Source organism: Meriones unguiculatus, chromosome 3 (genome assembly GCF_030254825.1).
Source record: "Meriones unguiculatus strain TT.TT164.6M chromosome 3, Bangor_MerUng_6.1, whole genome shotgun sequence".
Classification (NCBI taxonomy): domain Eukaryota; kingdom Metazoa; phylum Chordata; class Mammalia; order Rodentia; family Muridae; genus Meriones; species Meriones unguiculatus.
This window is the reverse complement of record NC_083351.1, coordinates 131,251,110-131,259,443: the sequence shown is the minus strand read 5'-3', so window position 1 is coordinate 131,259,443 and position 8,334 is coordinate 131,251,110. Positions and strand designations below refer to the sequence as shown.

The window sequence follows — 8,334 nt, the reverse complement described above, 5'->3', positions numbered from 1 at the left end:
GTATAGAGTTAAAAGGCAATTATTACATCAATAGCTGCATACCATGTACCAACAAATGTGTTAACCTGATTAAGAAAGAATACCACATCTGGTACAGTGGCTTCAGTTGGAGCAACTACTTGATAAAGTTGTTGATAGTCAACTGTCATTCTCCACCAGGCATCTTTCAAGTCCTTGATGATGGCACTAATTTCTGCAATTCCTCCAGGGATGCAAAACTAGTCTTGATTCATTAGTTTTCCTGGAACAAGAAACTCTAAAGGCTTTTAGCCTTTACAACCACAACCACAATAATAGCCCACAGGTCAGAGAATAAGTGCAAGAATTTTGCCAACTTCTAACTGCGGGTGGTTAGGTATATGGCCACAGGATGAGTTTAGAGACCTACCTGTGAATCAGACTTCAGCCAAAACTGCATAAATCACCTGACCTCCATTAAGTCCCACCTTTAACTGGAGGACCACAATCTTTCTTGTTGTCTCCTGGAATCAGCCTCAGTTCAGAACCAGGAACCAACACACTGAGTGGGACATTCCTAACACTCCTTTACACATATTTGCTACCTGCACATGTTTTCTGTATCTGGAGTGATGTGTGGTACAAAATCATCATGTACTTATCCTCTGCATAAGGAAGATTATTTTCCTCAGCATATCAGTTCCAGCACCTCAAATTAATGATAACACACACACACACACACACACACACACGCACACACGCATACACACACACAAACACAGACACACATGCCCACATTTCAGTAGAAATTCTCAACACTGACCAGTAAAAACACAGCCATTAATATTTATTCTCTTTTCTTGGGAAGAAAAGATAAAAAAAATTATAAGCAGCCTTCCAAGTGGATGATGTTACAACAAGAGCCATCAAGAACACACAGGATAGAACCTACCACTGACATTTCAGTAAGTTCCAAGCTTAGCTCTTCTCCTTTGAAAGAAAAGGAGAAGAATCTTCTAAGTAAAGGTACTCATATTCCTTGCCATGTAGAAAACTGGAAGGGGAGGTTAGGAGGGTCACTAAAAGCCCTTAAAGACATAAACTGGTATTATTCATAAAAAAACTTTTGATTTCTATATTCTGACTCAGTAATAACTTCTACATTAGGTTCACCAGAAAAATTTTTCATTAGTACTCTCCAAAGATAAAGGACAAACTTGAGGGAGAAAAAAATCCCAAAGTTCAGATAATTGAGGAGCCGGGTACGGTGGAACATTACATAATTCCAGCCAATGGAAGTGGGGACAGGACGATGCTGAATCCAAGGCAAGCCTAACTAAACTCTGAGAGGCCACCCTAAACCATGGAAAAAAAAGGAGATGTTCAGAACTGTTCTACTTCCTTGGATTTCCTCTAAAGAAAAAAAACACATAGCCAAACTTTGGGCAGAGTGCCAGAACCTTATAGAAGAAGAGGAGGATAGAAAGAGCTGGAGGGGACAGAACTCCACAAGAAGAACAACAGAGTCAAAATACTAGGGCCCAGGGGGGCCTGCAGAAACTGATACTCCAACTAAGGACCATGCATGGAGAGCATCTAGATCCCCTGTTCAAAGGAAGCCAATTGGCTGTTCAGTTTCCAAGTGGGTTTCCTAGTAAGGGTTACAGAGGTTGTATCTGATATAAACTCAGTGGCTGGCTCTTTGATCACTTCCCCCTGGGGAATGCAGCCTTGCCAGGAAGATGATGTTACCAGCCTTGATGAGACCAGATAAGCTAGAGACAGATAGAAGTTGAGGAGGTCCTACCCTATCAGAGGACTAGGGAAAGGGCATAGGGGGAGAAGAGGGAGGATGGATGGGACTGGGAAGAGGCAAGAAAGGGGGTTGAAGCAGGGATAAAAAGTGAATAAATTGTAATGAATAAATAAATAAATATAATAAAAAGAATGAAAGAAAAAAACCCCTAAACTAAAATCAAAGGAAGAAAATGTGAATTCCGATGCCTTCTTGTGGGGCCTTGGTTTTAGGACTGTAATTAGCTACATCTTTGGCCAATTCAAATAATCTCTCTGACTTTCAGTGTTTTCTCATTTACAAAATAGGAAACAGCAATCAATTACGATTTCCCTGAAGTACTAGCTGAGCATTACGCTTTCCAATTCAGGCACATAATGAGAAGGAGCAAACATTTTGAGGACAGACATCAGATAGTAACTTTAATCTCCTTATCAGGGTCACAATATTTCTACTTGTAATATTTATAATTTTAACACTCTCTTCCAATATAATGTTGAGTAACTTTCTAGGTTTACAGTGAGCCCCTGGAGTAAAAAGTTTTAAAATTAAAATAACAATTGGTTTGTACAAAGCATCCAGGCTTATAACCACAGCATTCAAGAAGCTGAGGCAGGATACTGAACTACAGTGATCAGTACCAAGCCAGCCAGGACCATATGGCAATATAAAGAGAGAGAGAGAGAGAGATCAAATCTAAAACATACACATTAAAATGAAGGAAAGTTGACAGTTTTAAGGGTACCCTATATTTTGCATTTTTTGTGGAAATGTACAGAACTCCCTGGTTTTGTCTGAATTCTTTGTGTACATGCAAGTGAAAATGATAGAGTTTCTATGTGGCTGTCAGAGGCAGGTAAAAACATGCTTACTTGCATTTTGTGGCTTCAATTACAAATTGCTTCTACCACAGTAAAAAGCATATGTGAACAGACTTTACAGTCCACATTGAGTCTTCAACATAAGGCATCAATAACCACCAGACCTATCAGATACAAAAGGCAAAAATAAATAATTCTTAAACTCTAGAAAAGTTTAAAGGCTCTGCTGCCAGCTTTCTACTGGCAGTTCACACTGATTTTAAATAAATATTGCACTACTTTTCCTTCTGAACAAATGACTTAAAGAGAATGACTGCCATCTAGTGATGACCAATTCCTAATATTCCTTAAAACACGAATTTGATGTAACAAAGTAAAACAGAATGCTGAAAAACATTTAAAAACTGCATTTGATCAAATCTGTGCGTCCAGGGCAGAGGATGTAGCTCAACTGGTAGAATGTAGCCTTGCATAGAGAAAGTTCCAGAACTGCATAAAACTGGGCATGGTGGCACATGCCCATTATACCAACATTAGAGAGGCCCACCGAGACAGCAGGATCAGAAGTTCAAGGCCATCAAACAAGTTTGAAGCCAGCAGGGGTACCTAAGACTGTGTTCCTCCCTAAAATAAAAGGTAGTATCTTTAAAAAAATTCAACTCTTGGAAATATTATTTTACTTCTCTGTGCTTCTGACACAAGATACATAACAGTTAAACAAGACTATGGAACAAATAATCACAGGTTGGGGAGTTACTTACCTATGTCATCACAAGAATATTCTAGCACTGTAAAAAGTAAGCAAGAAGAAATGCTTAGAAATTAATAGTGATTTTTAATAGTCTAATGTTGACTCAAAGTGCTGCCCTAAAGATTCTGATTTCCATAACTTCCCTAATAAACAGAAGGTTTTATTTTTATTTTTTGCAAAGGTCTATTTGTGTATCCTAGTGTGTACTACTAATAATACACTTTGATACATAATGTTTCTGTATCCTCCCAGCTAGATTTCAAAAGCATAGTTTAAAAGCTTTTAACGAAAAAAGTACCACTTGAAATTTGAATTTAACAAATATTTACCATTCTTCTACACTAAACCACTGAAGAATTGTAAGACTTGCATAAAGCCAAAATCAGCTTCCATCTGTTTTTCCAAAGGATAAGGAGCCATATAGGGAGATACACATTCGTAATCTCTGCACTCAGGAGGCAGAAGCCATCCAGGGCTTAGATAAAAAGGAAGACCTTGTTGAGAAGGTGGAGTGGGAGCTGGGTGGTGGTGACCCATGCACACCTTTAGCCCCAGTACTGAGGAGGAAGAGGCAGGCCTGTCTAGAGAGCATCTCCAGGACAGCCAGAGCTACACAGAAAAACCCTGTCTAAAAGAGAAGTGGTGGGGCTGGGGAAAACTGCACTTCAGGGTCAGTTGTGGATTAGCTGTGTCTACACAGCAACTACTAACTTTTTCTGTTTGAGGAGTCCTAACTCTATCTGATGTTTCACCTTCCTATCTTACCACAAGACATAAAAAAGTTACCTTGTCAGTGATCAGTTAATATTAGGACGTAGGATACAACACTCACCACTGAGAAAGAAGCTGATTTTGGATTTATGCAAGTCTTTTTTTTTTTTTTTTTTTTTTTTTTTTTTTTTTTTGGTCTTTATCTTTAACCACTAAGTATTTATTTTATTTTATTTTATTTTTTTATCAGTTAGATTTTATTAACTCTGTATCCCAGCCGTGTCCCGATCCCTCATTCCCTCCTAGTCCCTCCCTTCCTCATCTCCACCGTGCCTCTTTCCAAGTCCACTGATAGGGGGGACCTCCTCCCCATTCATCTGATCCTGTTTTATCAGGTATCTTCAGGACTGGCTGCAAAGCCCTCCTCTGTGGCCTAACAGGACTGCTCCTCCCTTCGGGGGTGGGGAGACCAAAGATCCAGTCATTGAGTTCCTGTTAGAAATAGTCCCTGTTCCCCTCACTTTGGGAAACCAATTAGTTACTGAGCTACCACAGGCTACATCTGAGTGGAGGTTCTAAGTTATATCCATACATGTTCCTTGGTTGAATGTCAGTCTCAGAAAAGACCCTGTGCCCAGATATATTTGGTGCTTGCGGAGCTCCTATCCTTTCCCCATCAGACTAACTCCCCTTAGTTAAGGGGAGTTAGCCAAGATGAAAAGCTCAAGCAATACACAAGATGAAAAACTCAAGCAATAACACATGCTGGAGAGGTTGTGGAGAAAGGGGAACCCTCCTCCACTGCTGGTGGGAATGTAAACGGGTACAACCACTCTGGAAAGCTATCTGGCGCTTTCTAAGACAAATAGGAATAGTGCTTCCTCCAGACGCAGCTATACCACTGCTAGGTATATACCCAAAGTTTGTTCAAGTACACAAAAAGGACACTTGCTCAACCATGTTTATAGCAGCTCTATTTGTAATAGCCAGAACCTGGAAACAACCCAGATGTCCATCAACAGTGGAATGGGTACAGAAATTGTGGTATTTTTATACAATGGAATACTACTCAGCAATCAAAAAGGAGGAAATCATGAAATTTACAGGCAAATGGTGGGATCTAGAAAAGTTCATTCTGAGTGAAATATCCCAGAAAGAGAAAGACAAACATGGGATATACTCACTTATGATAAAGATAATGAAATCTATACACTTATGCAAGTCTTATAAAACAGATTTGAGCACGATGTTGAAAGAGAACTACAAGAGGTCAAAAGTTCATATTCCTTCTCCTAACTTCAGTATGTCTATTGATTGTATTCAGATTTGAGTATTATAATTTGGATTTTCTAGGTACAGGAGAAAAATAGACCATTGCATATCATCATTTGTCCCTGAAGAAGCATATTGCAATTAATGAAGTCTAAGCTGAGCACAAAACCTATGACAGCTAATACTGTTTCTCTGTCAACTTGTCTAGAATAAACAAGGAGACAGGTCTCTGCGAATGTCCATAAAGCAATTTATAGGTTAACTTAACCAATATGTACCGAATTACCATCTCATGGAATAGAGCAGTGGTTCTCACACTTCCTAATGCTGTAACCCTTTAATACATTTCCTCATGTTGTAGTGACCACCAACCATGAAATTACTTTTGTTAAGTATAACTTTGCTACTGTTACACTGTTTTCTGGTGATCTTAGGCAATCCCTGTGAACAATGCCTTAGACACACACACATACAAACACACACATACGCACACACACACACACACAAAAGGGGGTCTCAACCAACAAGTTTAGAACAGCTGAGAGAAAATGAACCAGCTGAGGTGCCTATTTAACACATCAAAGCAGACTTAGTCACCAGGATCTCTGCATCCCTAAGTCCATACCTGTTACAAGGCATGGCTACCATTTCCCCCTCCCCCAACTCTCAGCTACTCTTCCCTATACAATCAAGCCATTTTGAATACCTGGTCCTTTAGTTTAGTCTCCTGACGTGTGTCTTAGTCTTGGTAGGCAGCTGCTTTTCCCCTCTCCCCTCTCTTGGCTCAGGATCATGTCCACTCTGGACTCTCCCAGAAGTCCCTGTCTCTAACTATGTTCCTTTTAATCTACATTAAACCTTCTCCTCCATCATATCTAGCAATAGGAATGCCCTCTCCTTTTTTTATCATTCAAATGCCAGCATCTGATTGTCAGAACATGGTCTATGAGTGAAGCTGTGTAAACAGATTTTTCAGACCTTCTGAGAAAACTTCAAATAAACAAGACAAGAATCATGTAATTTCTGTTCCTTCTTAACAAGAGTTGTTCTTGGAATGTGTTTTCATGCCTCTCCCAGGTGTAATACTAGAAGCAGCTTTTACTTAAGAATACCCATCGTTTTACCCAATAGTATTCAGAATTATGTCTCCAAGCAGCACTTGCCCTCCCAACTGTATACGGTTCAATTTCATGTGATCTTTGTTCATATTACTTTGCTTAACCCTCAAGAATACCCTCAGAATATAAATTGTCTGATGCACTGAATAAAGTTATCTATTGCATGAGACTTTAATCCAACTCGGTTTTAGGCTCTACTCTCCCAGGTTGACCTGGCCAACCAGAGTTGTAACATTTCATAACTATATTTTCTGGCTGTGCTGCAATATAACCAACTGCCCTCTACTCTTGGCTCTGTGCATTGTCCAACATAATGGACTATAGTCCCTTGAATTATAAGCCAAAACAAAGCCTTCCTCTTTGAAGTTAATTCTTGTCAAGTACTTGACCAAAGCAATACCCAAAGCAACTAATATCCAAATATTTTTATGAAACCACATGAGAGGAAACAAATTGCAGTCCTTTTTCTATCTTTGCAGATTCCAATTTATCTGACTGGCTTCACCATGACAGCCCATACCACCAAGAGAAAGCTATGAGGGCATTCTGCTTGAAGCAATAAGGAAAGCCAAAATTGGGCACTTTAGAAAGGATAGGTTAAAAACAGGATGGCACAGCTGACACCTAGCCAAAGACCCTTCCAAGGAATGTGACTTGGGTTAAATACAACTAGAAAGTCTCAGAAGAAGAGAGTTTGTCATAAACATCCATCAAATCAACCACAGAAATCAAACAGGAAATAAAGTAATCAAAGCAATGACAGTCCAAATTAACGATATAGAGACTGTCATAACTAAAACCTGGGTAATATACTGTTGGTAGAAATAATCATCATCAACAACAACGGTAGCTAAAGCTATAAAGGCTCAACAAAGTTTGCCAGTGGCTTCATTTTGTCCTTTGTACAAATGTGTGCTTTTAATTCCATTGCATTTTTTCCCATTAACGTTGAAAGATGCTAATCATAGGATGAGAAATAAAAAAGTTGAGGCAGGAGCCTTTTTTTGTTCATAAACATTATAATTAAGTATTCAAATCATTGTGTGACACAAGCCTCCCTGAAGCCTTGAAATGTGGTACATTACCAACTTGACATTCACATTTAAGGAGGCTGCATACCTAAGATTCTGAGGTATAGAGTCAGCCAACCTGGAATATAGTGAGACCCATTCTTTAAGGAAAAAAAAAACAACAAAAAAAACCAACTAATACATTAAAAAAAAAATGGGCATCCTGCCAGGCATCAGCATGCCTGGAGATCCCTAGGAGGACATTATCTTGCCGAACACCATCTTACCAGGAGAGAGTAAGGACACCATCATGCTAGACATCATCACACTGGAAGAGACACAGGAGGATACCATCCTGCCAGAGGAAACTGAGGAGGACACCATCATGCCAGAAGAGACCAAGGCGTACTCCATTCTGCCAGACACCGTCATGCTTTAGGATACTGAGAGTGACACCATCTTGACAGACACCATCACAATAGAAGAGACCAAGGAGGACACCATCATACTGGAAAAGACCAAGGAGTACTCCATCTTGGCAGATACCATCATGCTGAAATAGAGCGAGGAGGACACCATCATGCCAGACAACATCACACCAGGAGAGATACAGGACGACATCATTATGCCAGAATCCATCGCACCAGTATAGATTGAGGAGGACACCATCGTGCCAGACTCCATAACACTGAAAGAGACCGAGGAAGACACCATCATGACAGACACCATCATGCTGGAGGTTACTAGGAAAGACACCATCTTGCCAGACATCATCACACCGGAAGATACCGAGGGGGACATGATCTTGCCAGACACCAAAACACCAAAAGGCACTGAGGACAAAACCATCATGACAGACTCCATCACACTAGAACGGACTGAAGAGGATACCATTTTG

At 39.9% G+C, this 8,334-nt stretch overlaps 1 non-coding gene across 1 annotated transcript; it reads left to right on the top strand.

The window, feature by feature from the left end:
* Positions 1-7,421: 7,421 nt before the first annotated feature.
* Positions 7,422-7,521, top strand: LOC132653422 (small nucleolar RNA U13). The gene has a single exon (XR_009591162.1). It is a non-coding gene; the product is annotated as a small nucleolar RNA U13 (small nucleolar RNA).
* Positions 7,522-8,334: the final 813 nt, after the last annotated feature.